At 44.1% G+C, this 14,585-nt stretch overlaps 1 pseudogene; it reads right to left on the bottom strand.

The window, feature by feature from the left end:
* Positions 1–778: 778 nt before the first annotated feature.
* Positions 779–7,528, bottom strand: LOC116368100 (uncharacterized; annotated as a pseudogene).
* Positions 7,529–14,585: the final 7,057 nt, after the last annotated feature.

A 14,585-nucleotide genomic window follows, 5' to 3' on the forward strand; every position in this document is an offset into this window, starting at 1 on the left:
CATCAAGTAACCCACCAAGTACAACCCTAAATCTGTAAACAAGGGCACCCTCATAGACGTCATCCTGACCAACTGGCCCTCCAAATACACCTCTGCTGTCTTCAATCAGGATCTCAGCGATCACTGCCTCATTGCCTGTATCCACTACGGGTCCGCAGTCAAACGACCACCCCTAATCACTGTCAAACGCTCCCTAAAATGCTACTGCGAGCAGGCCTTTCTAATCGACCTGGCCCGGGTATCCTGGAAGGATATTGACCTCATCCCGTCAGTTGAGGATGCCTGATCATTCTTTAAAAATAACTTCCTCACCGTCTTAGATAAGCATGCTCCATTCAAAAAATGCAGAGCTAAGAACAGATATAGCCCTTGGTTCACTCCAGACCTGACTGCCCTCGACCAGCACAAAAACATCCTATGGCGGACTACAATAGCATCGAATAGTCCCCGCGATATGCAACTGTTCAGAGAAGTCAGGAACCAATACACAGAGTCAGTCAGGAAAGCAAATGTCAGCTTTTTCAAGCAGAAATTTGCATCCTGTAGCTCTAACTCCAAAAAGTTCTGGGACACTGTAAAGTCCATGGAGAACAAGAGCACCTCCTCCCAGCTGCCCACTGCCCACTAGTTAACACGGTCACTACCGATAAATCCATGATAATCGAAAACTTCAACAAGCATTTCTCAACAGCTGGCCATGCCTTCCTCCTGGCTACTTCAACCTTTTCCATTAGACCAAGATGTTTGATTATAAAATAACAGTCCAATAGAAGAGAAACACAATATAAATGACTTTATTACATGTCAAGACAATGAGCCGTGGACATTACCATCAAATAAACCTCAGACTATAAATCATATAAAAACACATTTTAATCAATCTAATTAATTCATTGATTGTGAACATTACAGCAATGCAAGCTATCAGAAAGTGATTAGATGAAGCAGCAGAGCTCAGCATTTGGATGGTTTGGTGGAGACAGTGGTGTTCACCATATGGTTAGACATATCAGGGAGCATCATAACAGCAGGGTTATAGGCAGGTGGATCAGAAGTCGTCATTTGAGAAAGGCCTGCAATGGCATGTTGGTCAGATGCCATCTTCATATGACCACTCCGACCATGTCAGGGGGCCCTACCATCATATCAGGGGGCATCTCAACCCCGCTGGAGGACTGTGGGTAGGTCATGACATAGCCCTGTTGGTGTGGGGACTGTGGGCCGGTCATGATGTAGCCCTGTTGATTGGGGGACTGAGGGCCGGTCATTACGTAGCTCTGTTGGTTGGGGGACTGTGGGCCGGTTATGACGTAGCCCTGTTGGTGTGGGGACTGTGGGCCGGTTATGATGTAGCCCTGTTGGTTGGGGGACTGTGGGCTGGTCATGGTGTAGCTCTGTTGATTGGTTGTGTAGGACACATTGGAAGTGGTCATGGTAGGAGGCTGCACTTGGATGGACACAGGCTGGGTGGTTGTGAAAGTGCAGCCCTTCTTGTGCTCTTTGATCTCCCTGGCCATCTGACACCATGAGCAACAGGCACAGAAGCAGGACACCAAGATGTCCTCAAAGAGGCTTCCCTGTGGACCCACACAGACACACTTGTTTAACACTATCACACACACACACACACACAAAACACACATAATACCCTTATCACAGCATATGTATCTGCAACAACATGTATGTGATGTCTATATGTAATGGGAAACATTACACCTGAATGCCATATTTGTGGCGTACAGCAACCCGCATGGACAGACTTGCAGGTGGCACAATGACGGGCACCCCAATAGCAGCCATGAATGCAGGGCCTATGATGTCCATTAAGGGCAGATAGGTACTCTCTCCAAACTCTCCTGTGGTGGAGCTGGCATAGCAAGGACAGCACCAGAATTCATTGCAACCTGCACACACACAAACAGACACGTCTCATCAACAGAGAGAGCAACAACAAGACAACTCTTATAGGTGGTGGCAATATTTTAAGACAGAATATCTTGAGCTTAGGATCAGATGGGATATGATGTCCCATGGATACTCACAGATACTCATGTCCTGAAAGGAGTCAAAAAGGCCTGTCTTCCAGCCTTTCATAGAAGGTGCTGCCACCTGCTGATGGACTGTCATGTTAGCTGCCATGGTGAACAGACCTGCCTGCAGACACAACAAAAAGGAAGACGTAGCACTCACAATTGCAGTTTGTTTGTGGGCAAACATTCCTCAGCAGTATGCTTCTAAGATCTAGCTGAACAACATGCCTGGAATCATGTTGATGACTATAGTTGTTGGTTACACACAAAAAAAACATTCAAGGTGGCCCCACAAAAAAATATTTGGAAACTAGTTCTACAACTTTTTTGACTTCACCAACTTTTTGGGAAAAGTGTTGCATGCTATTCACATTTTGAGTTGAGACAAGTTGGGAAATATTAAAGTGATACTGACTGATGGCTGTAAATTAGGGTTGTCTTTTTAGTTTCAGGCATGGTCCAATTTTTGGAAAAGAAAGTGGGTTATTTCAAATCTATCTTGACTAACCAATCTCACTAATAATGAAAACAAATCCACATGTTTTGCAGTATCTGGTTAAACACATCATATTATAACCTCTGAAATATATATTTTAATTGTAAAAAAAAGTCCTTGACAAGTATTTTCTGAATGGCACACTGGGAAATATGTTAATGAAAAAACATCTATCTTCAGCCAACACAGTATTTTAAGTTGCGGGTCTCAGGAAACTGAACTTGTTGTGTGATCAACTCAAATATTTATTTTGCAAAAGCAAACTTTACTATTTAATAAGTTCACACAAATCAAAACGACAGTGTAACTAGTTACGCAGATTGGTCTCATAGACTAGACATAACATAGTTCATGTAAATCAGGGACACTCATTAGTATGATGTGTTACATTTGGTATGGTTACACAAGATTGAAGGGGACTTAAGGCAACAATTAAAAGAGGGTGTTTGGTGGATCATATAAGGTTGTGTGTTTGAATCTCGTCATGGACAACTTTAGCATTTTAGCTAATTAGCAACTTTGCAACTACTTACTACTTTTTAGCTACTTAGCAACTACTTAACGCTTTTAGCTAACCCTTCCCCTAACACTAACCCCTAGACCTAGCTAACGTCAGTTAGCCACCTAGCCACCTTGCTAATATTAGCCACAACAAATTGGATTCGTAACAGATCATACGTTTTGCAAGTTCATAGCATATTGTACTTTAGCAAATTCATAACATATTGTACTAATTTAAATTCGTAACATATTATATGAGTTGTAATTCATAACATATCAAATGAAAAGAGTGATGGACATCCACAAATTAATACACACAGTGCATTCGGAAAGTATTCAGGCCCCTTTGACTTTTTCCACATTTTGTTACGTTACACCCTTATTCTAAAATTGATTAAATAAAAATACAAATCCTCAACCTACACACAATACCCCATAATGACAAAGCAAAAACAGGGTTTGGGATTTTTTTGCAAATAAAAAAGAATATATTAAAAAATATATCTTACGTACATAAGTATACATACCCTTAGCTATGAGACTCGAAATTGAGCTCAGGTGCATCCTGTTTCCAAAGATCATCATTGAAATGTTTCTACAATTTCATTGGAGTCCACCTGTGTTAAATTCAATTGATAGGACATGATTTGGAAAAGCACACACCTGTCTATATAAGGTTCCACACTTGACAGTGCATGTCAGAGCATAAACCAAGCCATGAGGTGGAAGGAATTGTCCGTAGAGCTCCAAGACAAGATTATGTCGAGGCACAGATCTGGAGATGGATATGGAAACATTTCTGCAGCATTGAAGGTCCCCAGGAACACAATGGCCTCCATCATTCTTAAATGTTAGAAGTTTGGAACCACCAAGACTCTGCTTAGAGCTGGCTGCCCAGCCAAACTGAGCAATCGTGGGAGAAGGGCCTTGGTCAGGTAGGTGACCAAGAACCCGATGGTCACTGTGACAGAGCTCTAGAGTTCCTCTGTGGAGATGGAAGAAACTTCCAGAAGAACAACCATCTCTGCAGCATTACACCAATCAGGCCTTTATGGTAGATTGGCCAGACGGAAGACACTCCGACCATGAGAAAGCACATGACAGCCAGCTTGGAGTTTTCCAAAAGGTAGCTAAAGGACTCAGACCATGAGAAACAAGATTCTCTGGTTTGATGAAACCAAGATTGAACTCTTTGGCCTGAATGTCACGACCGTCGTATGGAGCGGACCAAAGCGCAGCGTGGTGTCAATACATTCTTCTTTATTTAATGAAGAACACGAAGAACACTTAAACAAAAATTCAACAAAACGATTAAGACGAACGTGACCGCTATATAAACACTGTGCTAACATGCAACATAACATAGACAGAATAACCCAACAACCAAGGACCAAGCGGCTTGGTAAACATGCAGCAGCAGCAGCAGCGAACACAAGACTCCTGGACTTGGGATGAGATATTAGACGGCAAGGGACCATGGGAACAGCCGGGTGAATATCGCAGTCCCAAGGAGGCGCTGGTATGAGGAGGCATACCAGCACGGCAGCGCGGCTGGAACACCGAGAGGCAGCCCCAAAAATGTATTGGGGAGGAGCACACAGAGAGTGTGGCGAAGCTAGGTAGGAGACCTACGCCAACTTCCTTTGCTTACCGGAGAGAGAGAGGAACCAGGCAGGCACCGTGTTATGCGATGGAGCTCACTGTGTCCCGGGTGTGTGTGCATAGCCCGGTTCAGTACATTGCAGCTCTTCGTGTCGGCCGGGCTACTGTGGGCATCGAGCCAGGTGCCATGAAGCCGGCTCTACGCATCTGGTCTCCAGTGCCTCTCCTCGGACTGGCATACATGGCACCAGCCTTACGCATGATGTCCCCGGTTCGCCAGCACAGCCCAGTGCGGGCTATTCCACCTCGCCGCACTGGACTGGCTACGGGGAGCATACAACCAGGTAAGGTTGGGCAGGCTCTGTGCTCAAGAGCTCCAGTGCACCTGCACGAGCTCCAGTACCAGCCCTCCGGTGGCAGCTCCCCGCACCAGGCTGTCTCTCCGTTTCATCCCTACAGCCTGTCCAGCGCTGCCAGAGCCTTCCTCCTGCCCAGCGCTACCAGAGTCTCCCATCTGTCCTGAGCTGCTAGAGTCTCCCGTCTGTCCTGAGCTGCTAGAGTCTCCCGTCTGTCCTGAGCTGCTAGAGTCTCCCGTCTGTCCTGAGCTGCTAGAGTCGCCAGTCTGTCCTGAGCCGTCAGAGCCGCCAATCTGTCCTGAGCCGTCAGTCAGCCAGGAGCTGTCAGCCATCAGTCAGCCAGGAGATGCCAGAGCCGTCAGCCAGCCAGGACCTGCCAGAGCCGTCAGTCAGCCAGGACCTGCCAGAGCCGTCAGCCAGCAAGAAGCTGCCAGAGCCGTCAGCCAGCTAGGAGCTGCCAGAGCCGTCAGCCAGCCAGGAGCTGCCAGAGCCGTCAGCCAGCCAGGAGCTGCCAGAGCCGTCAGCCAGCCAGGAGCTGCCAGAGCCGTCAGCCAGACAGGAGCTGCCAGAGCCGTCAGCCAGTCCGGAGCTGTCCCTCTGAAGAGGCCCTTGAAGAGGGCAATGACTATGGTAGAGTGGGGTCTACGTCCCGCACCCGAGCCGCCACCATGAAAGAGGCCCATCTGGACCCTCCCCTTTAGATTAGGTTTTTGCGGCCGGAGTCCGCACCTTTGTGGGGGGGTACTGTCACGCCCTGACCTGAGTATTTGTTTTCTTTATATATTTTGGTTAGGTCAGGGTGTGACGAGGTTGGTATGTGTGTTTTTGTCTCATCTAGGGTTTTGTAGATTTATAGGGTTGTGTCCATCTAGGTGTTTATGTAGGTCTATGGTTGCCTAGATTGGTTCTCAATTAGAGGCAGGTGTTTATCGTTGTCTCTGATTGGGAACCATATTTAGGCAGCCATCTTCTTTGGGTATTTTGTGGGTTATTGTCTATGTGAAGTTGCCTGTGTCTGCACTCGTTGGTCATAGCGTCACGTTCGTTTTATTGTTTTTGTTTAACTGTTCTTCGTATTCTTCCTTCAATAAAAGAAGAATGTATTCTAATCACGCTGCGCTTTGGTCTCCCCTTTACGACGATCGTGACACTGAATGCCAAGCTTCATGTCTGCAGGGAACCTAGCACCATCCCTATGGTGAAGCATGGTGGTGGTAGCATCATGCTGTGGGGATGTTTTTCAGCTGCTGGGACTAGTCAGGATCGAGGGAAAGATGAACAGAGCAAAGTACAGAGAGATCCTTGAGAAAAACCTGCTCCAGAGCGCTCAGGACCTCAGACTGGGCCGAAGGTTCACCTTCCAACAGGACAACGACCCGAAGCACACAGCCAAAACAACGCAGGAGTGGCTGAAGTCTCTGAATGTCCTTGAGTGGCCCAGTCAGAGCCCGGACTTGAACATCTCTAGAGAGACCTGAAAATAGCTTCCAACCTGACAGAGCTTGAGAGGATCTGCAGGGAAGAATGTGAGAAACTACCCAAATACAGGTGTGCCATCCTTGTAACATCCTACCCAAGAAGATTCGAGGATTTCATTGCTGCCAAAGGTGCTTCAACAAAGTAACGAGTAAAGCATCTGAATACTTATGTAAATGTCTTTTTTTATTATTATTGCAAAAAAAATCTAAAAACCTGTTTTTGCGTTGTCATTATGGGACATTGTGTGTAGATTGATGAGGGAAAAAGACAATTTAATCCATTTTAGAATAAGGCTGTAATGTAACAAAATGTGGAAAAAGTCAAGGGGTCTGACTACTTTCCGGATGCACTGTACCATAAGAAATGTAATATATCCTACAAAATGGAGTTTCAGATATACGTTAAAAATAATACAAAATGCTCTGAGACCACATTTAGTCACAGTTACTAAATCTTTTTGAGTTCGACCCCCTCTGATTTATTTTTATTTTTACAGAGTACAGACCTAGGCCTAGATTCAATCAGTTCCAGCAATAACCAACAACTGAATAGCAGTTTTATAGTTTTTTTTAGTTGATGTCGGAGGTGTAACTGTCAAATTGGTGAGCGGACTCTTCTGTAGTCATTGTCATGAAACCACCCCCTTCCTTAATTCCCACTGACATTATAAGTTCAGTGTAGGCTATATAGAAATAATGGGTTATTTAGGCTTAGGGCAGAACTGATGGAATCTAGCCCTTAAACTCCTCAACATGCTGCCAGGAAAGTACAGCATGACACAATAGTGGACAACTGTTTGTTACTCATTCACATCCCGCCTGTAACCCTATGAAGATATGATCATTTGTTCTGTAAAATAACTTCACTCTTTTTTCACACTATTATACACTATTATCAATATCTATCATCTATTATTAATAGATTTGTATTATTAAAAAACATTAGGCATGGATCTATATAGCATATCTTACCTGTTCACCCTTCTTGAATGCTGTGAGAGAATGACCTGGACTTAATCATGAAACACAATAAACATGTCTGGAATGTCTGCAGGTATGCAGGCTACCTGATAGAAAATGCACACAAAACCTGCAAAACCTGAATGTACGTTGGTTGAGGGATTTTTTTATAGGAAAGAGAAAGTGGCTTTAGGTTGGTGATTTGAGCATAATGTATGAAAGCTTTACAAATTAAGTTATTATTAATTCATCTTTCGGATCAGGTTGCACAGGGATAAACTCAAATGTAGTTAGATTGAGAGGGAATTGTGGTGCAGATTGACAGCAGATTTAGCCAATTGCAGATTTATACAGTACGCCCTGACTATAGCAGCATTCACACTGTCCATGTGCCATTCATCTGAGGTGCCATAGTGCTGCTCTCATCACTGGGCTGCTATAGTTGTTTTCATAGGGATGTCAGCTGTAGTAAGCCACCTGTAGGTTATCAGCTATCCTAAATGTCTGGATGACAGATTAAAAATCATCACTGTAACAGTACATTTGGAAAAACTTTATTGAATGTTCTGTCATAATGCCTACATAAGGTTGTCTTAAACATAAGGTGCTTGTGCCGACTTACGTCACATCTCTCCCATAAAAATGTTATAATGTTTTATCGTCATTCAAATGATCAAACAGGAAACACAAATGTTCCATCCATTGCCAACACAAAATCTTACATTTCTACATAATCTTTTCATGGCATGAACATGGTATGCAAAGGAGAAGAATTGAGTAACAATGACTAACATATGACATGGCCATTCAAAATGATTGCTAACTGCATGGCAATGGAGAGAAACTTAAGAAACACAGGGAAACAATTTCCTTCTAAGCTTCTAAGGTGTTATGCAAACATAGTCACATAATGGAACCGTACTGACCATTGATGACCAATGTTCCCTCTAAGCTGCGCACGGGTGAGCAGCTCCCAAAGACTGCTGCACAGAAGAAATATCAGCCTGCAAAGAGAAGCAGAGCTTGAACTTCACTCAACTCTCTAGAGTTTTCCCTGTTAGTTAACACGATCAAAGTTTGTCTTTACTGTGGGAATTGTGATCGAATCAACACAATATTAGCCATTTTTAATGCAACATACGGAAACATGTTTTTGTGTTTTGTTGGTATTTAGCCATTTTCAGCTCTTCAGGTCCTACTCATTGTTGTCAGATGCTCAGATGGATGAGAGGATCAAAGAACTGATAGGACAAAATTAAGAACTTGGTTCGCTTAAGAGAAGGTGGTTAAGGGATTTTTTTATTAATAATGACTACTTATGTATACATTTCAATCAGGACTGACTAATCAGAATACTATTATGTTACTGTATAGATGTATGAATTTTATTTTAATCCTAGTACTGAATATAATGTGTGTAATTATAATCAAGAATTAGAACAATGACTGTCTGTTCCTTGGTAGAAACGAATGAACTTATCGTCAGACTGGCTAGAATGCTTATCTACACAGGAAGACCTTGGCTTGGTCATAAATGATCTAAAATGGTGAGAGACGATACTGCCATTGTACGGGAGTGGAGGAGGGACGGGACAGTTTGAAACCTAATGACGTCATTTTCAGTTTATAACCTGTTGTAAATCGTATATGTACTCTCGAGAATAAACGCTAGTGCTTGATTTTGAGACTGGTCTCCGCCCATTTCATGTAAATACGTTTCTTACAAATCCTTAGAAATGGGCTGAGTGTATTAATTTAATTGGGTAATAAACATATAGGAATTTCATTCCTCTAACAAAGGTGTTAGTCCAGCAGGGGAGGGTCAGACAGAGTCTGATCCTTGTCAACTCCCAGGGAGCTTTCAGGAGAGCCATGCAGCAGTGGCTACACCGTCGGTAGTATAGAGTTGCAGGCCCAGATTCTTTGTGGCACATCGATGGCAACCATAAGCTGATCCGGTAAGTGTAAACGCTTAGGCCTCCTGATCACATTTTTACAATCTTAACATCGTAAAAAAAACAAATGATTTATCTGGTTATATGGTAATAAAATAATTGTGTCCCTATTCCTGGGTATACAGTCCCTTTACACCTCTTGACTTTTTCCACATTTTCTTTTGGTGCAACCTGAATTTAAAATAAATTAAATTGAGACTTCGACAGTGGCCTACACACAATACCCCATAATGTTAAAGTGGAATTATGTTATGAATGTTATGTTATTATATTATGTTTTTAGAATGTTTTACTAATTCATTTGATTTAAAAATTTAAAGCTGAAATATCTTAAGTCAATAAGTATTCAACCCCTTTGTTATGGCATGCCTGAATAAGTTCAGGAGTACAAATGTGTCACATAATACGTTGCATGAACTGTGTGCAATAAATGTTTAATATGTAATAATGTTATCAATAAGGAAAACAGAATGGTGTCACTATAAGAGGAAACATTTCTGAAGGCCTCTGAGTGCCACAGTCATGGAGTCATTCGAAGCGGCCATCACCAGCTACAGAGTACCATCCCGGGTGAGATGTACGTATCTGTGCCTTCATGGAGCAGTTCAGGGGTGGTGAGCGGGGAAGTGCCCTCTCACTGCCCCAGCTTCAACCACCATCACCTCTCAAGCCACCTCCACCTCAGCTCCTCCAACCACTGGCGCTGCAGCTCTTTATTGGTCAGAAGGGGTGATTGTGCCAGAAATCCAGTTCACCATTAGCAAAACACAGATGGAACTGTTACGGAAAATAAATCCATTGGAGGGCCCCAGAGGGAGCCTGGGAGTTGACATTCTACAGAGGGTTATGGCAGTTAAATCTTCAGCGCAACTCATTTCTACTCCAACATGACTTACTACACCCCTGATACTCCCCTACAGGGACAAGGGATCGGACGCTATATCTTCAGTGCCACAATAACACTATTTGAAATGGTAATGACTATTTTTTTACGTCCTTGAATCAGTTCATTTTTATAACACCAATAATAACACCACCAATTAGGACGTCACTATTAGTGAACTCTTCTTCAACCAGGGCTTTGGAAAACCCTCTCCTCCTTGCACAGAAACTGTTCCTGAGGTAACACTTCCCCTCTTTCACACACTGTATGATTTGGTCTCTAGAAAGGTACTACAGACATGTTCAACCCTTAACAAAGAGTGTCAAGGTGTATGGCCCCTCGGTGGGTACAGCGATACAGTACTGGTCAAAAGTTTGTACACACCTGGACATTAGACCGATGGAAATCTGTCCTTTGGTCTGATGAGTCTAAATTTTCGATTTTTGGTTCCAACCGCTATGTCTTTGTTAGACGCAGAGTAGGTGAACAGAAGATCTCTGCATGTGTGCTTCCCACTGTGAAGCATGGAGGAGGAGGTGTGGGGGTGCTTTGCTGGTGACACTCAGTGATTTATTTAGAGTTCAACCAGAATGGCTACCGCAGCATTCTGCAGCGGTCAATGGACAATGACCCAACACACCTCCAGGCTGTGTAAGGGCTATTAGAGTGCTGCATCAGATGACCTGGCCTCCACAATCACCTAAGTTCAACCTAATGGAGATGGTTTGGAATGAGTTGGACCGCAGAGTAAAGGAAAAGCAGCCAACAAGTGTGTTGAGGTTGGGGGATTGTGGAGGCCAGATCATCTGATGCAGCACTCCATCACTCTCCTTCTTGATCAAATAGACAAATAATTAGGTATGTTGGGTCATTGTCCTGTTGAAAAACAAATTAGAGTCCCACTAAGCACAAACCAGACGGGACGGCATATCTCTGCAGAATGCTGTGGTAGTCATGCTGGTTAAGTTTGCCTTGAATTCTAAATAAATCACTGAGTGTCTCCAGGAAAGCACCCCCACACATCACACCTCCTCCTCCATGCTTCACGATGGGAACCACACATGCGTTCACCTACTCTGTATCTAACAAAGACACAGCTGTTGGAACCAAAAATCTCAAATTTGGACTCATCAGACCAAAGCACAGATTTCAACAGTCTAATGTCTGTGGGTCTTCCTTTGGGTCTCTGGGTCTTCCTTTCCTGTGACAGTCCTCAAGAGAGGCAGTTTCATCATAGCGCTTAATGGTTTTTGCGACTGCAATTGAAGAAACTTTCAAAGTTATTGACATTTTCCGGATTGACTGATATTCATGTCTTAAAGTAATGATGGACTGTCGTTTCTCTTTGCTTATTTCAGCTGTTCTTGCCATAATATGGACTTGGTCTTTTACCAAATAGGGCAATCTTCTGTATACCCCCCACCCCCCTACCTTGTCACAAACTGATTGGCTCAAACGCATTAAGAACTGATTGGCTCAAACGCATTAAGAACTGATTGGCTCAAACGCATTAAGAAGGAAATAAATTCCACACATTAACTTTTAACAAGGCACACCTGTTAATTGAAATGCATTCCAGGTGACTACCTCATGAAGCTGGTTGAGAGAATGCCAAGAGTGTGCAAAGCTGTCATCAAGGCAAAGGGTGGCTACTTTGAAGAGTCTCAAATATAAAATATATTTTGGTTACAACATGATTCCATGTGTTATTTCATAGTTTTGATGTCTTCACTATTATTCCACAGTGTAGAAAATAGGAAAAAATAAAGAAAAGCCCTTGAATGAGTAGGTGTGTCCAAAATGTTGACTAGCTGAACTGGAGCTGAACTGGAGCGGACCTTGACAAGAGATGAAAAAGTAAGTACTCCTTCATTCAACATACACCCCACCTCTCCATTTACCTTTGATTATGAATGACCTTATCATGCTTTGTTGATTTCCCTGTTGAGTTGTGGATGTATCTACTCTTCGAATAAACCCCCACTTCCTTCCACTCTGCTCTCAAACGTGCAATCTTTGGAGAATAAAATCGATGACCTAAGCGGAAGATTAAACTACCAAAGGGACATTCAAAACTGTAATATCTTATGCTTCACAGAGTCGTGGCTAAAAGACGACACTATCAACATACAGCTGCCTGGTTATACGCTGTACCGGCAGGATAGAACAGGGGCGTCTGGTAAGACAAGGGGAGGCGGACTATGCATTTTTGTAAATAACAGCTGGTGCACGATATCTAAGGAAGTCTCAAGCTATTGCTCGCCCGAGGTAAAGTATCTCATGATAAGCTATAGACCACACTACCTAGAGAGCTTTCATCTGTATTTTTCGTAGTTGTTTACATACCACCACAGACTGAGGCTGGCACTAAGACAGCATTGCATGAGCTGTATTCCACCATAAGCAAACAACAAAATGCTCACCCAGAGGCGGCACTCCTAGAAGCCAGGGACTTTAATGCAGGGAAATTTAAATCCGTTTTACCAAATTCCTATCAGCGTGTTAAATGTGCAACCAGAGGGAAAAAACTCAGGACCTCCTTTACTCCACACACAGAGACACATACAAAGCTCTCCCTCACCCTCCAATTGGCAAATCTGACCATTCTATCCTCCTGATTCCTGCTTACAAGAAAACATTAAAGCAGGAATCACCAGTGACTAAATCAAGTGGTCAGATGAAGTAGATGCTAAGCTACAGGACTGTTTTGCTAGCACAGACTGGAATATGTTCCAGGATTCATTCGATGGCATTGAGGAGTACACCACATCAGTCAATGGCTTCATCAATAAGTGCATTGATGATGTCATCCCCACAGTGACCGTACGCACATACCCCAACCAGAAGCCATGGATTACAGGCAACAACTGCGCTGAGGTAAAGGCTAAAGCTGCTGCTTTAGGAGTGGGACTTTAACCCGGAAGCTTATAAGAAATCCCGCTACACCCTCAGACGAACCATTAAACAGGCAAAGCGTCAATACAGGACTAAGATCGAGTCGAATTACACCGGTTTTGACGCTCGTCGGATGTGGCAGGGCTTGCAAACCATTACAGACCACAACGGGAAGCACAGCCACGAGCTGCCCAGTGACACGAGCCTACCAGACGAGCTAAACTACTTCTATGCTCGCTTCGAGGCAAATAACACTGAAACATGCATGAGAGTACCAGCTGTTCCAGAAGAATGTGTGATCACGCTCTCCGCAGCCGATGTGAGTAAGACCTTTAAACGGTCAACATTCACAAGTCAGGGCCAGATTACCAGAATGTGTGCTGTGAGCATGCGCTGACCAACTGGCAAGTGTCTTCACTGACATTTTCAACCTCACCTTGTCCAGGTCTGTAATACCATCATGTTTTAAGCAGACCACCATAGTGCTTGTGCCCAAGAACATTAAGGTAACCTGCCTAAATGACTACCGACCCGTAGCACTCACGTCTGTAGCCATGAAGTGCTTTGAAAGGCTGGTCATGGCTCACATCAACACCGTTATCCCTAGAAACCCCACTCCAATTTGCATACATCCCCAACAGATCCACAGATGATGCAATCTCTATTGCACTCCACACTACCCTTTCCCACCTGGACAAAAGGAACTAGCTATGTGAGAATGCTATTCATTGACTACAGCTCAACGTTCAACACCATAGTGCCCTCAAAGCTCATCAATAAGCTAAGGACACGGGGACTAAACACCTCCCTCTGCAATTGGATCCTGGACTTCCTGACGGGTAAGGGTAGTTAATAACACATATGCCACGCTGATCCTCAACACAGGGGCCCATCTCGGGTGCGTGCTCAGTCCCCTCCTGTACTCCCTGTTCACGCATGACTGCACGGCTAGGCACGACTCCAACACCATCATTATGTTTGCCAATGACACAACCATGTTAGGCCTGATCACAGACAATGACGAGACAGCCTATATGGAGGAGGTCAGAGACCTGGCCATGTGGTGCCAGGACAACAATCTCTCCCTAAACGTGATCAAGACAAAGGAGATGATTGTGGACTACAGGAAAAAGAGGACCGAGCACACCCCCATTCTCATCGATGGAGCTGCAGTGGAGCAGGTTGAGAGCTTCAAGTTCCTTGGTGTCCACATCACCAACAAACTAACATGATCCACGCACACCAAGACAGTCATGAAGAGGGCATGACAAAACATATTCCCCCTCAAGAGACTGAAAATATTTGGCATGGGTCCTCAGATCCTCAAAAGGTTCTACAGCTGCACCATCAAGCCTGACTGGTTGCATCACTGCCTGGTATGGCAACTGCACGGCCTGTGTCCGCAAGGCACTACAAAGGGTAGTGCGTA

The sequence above is a fragment of the Oncorhynchus kisutch genome, unplaced genomic scaffold (assembly GCF_002021735.2).
Source record: "Oncorhynchus kisutch isolate 150728-3 unplaced genomic scaffold, Okis_V2 scaffold1841, whole genome shotgun sequence".
NCBI classification, from domain to species: Eukaryota; Metazoa; Chordata; class Actinopteri; order Salmoniformes; family Salmonidae; genus Oncorhynchus; species Oncorhynchus kisutch.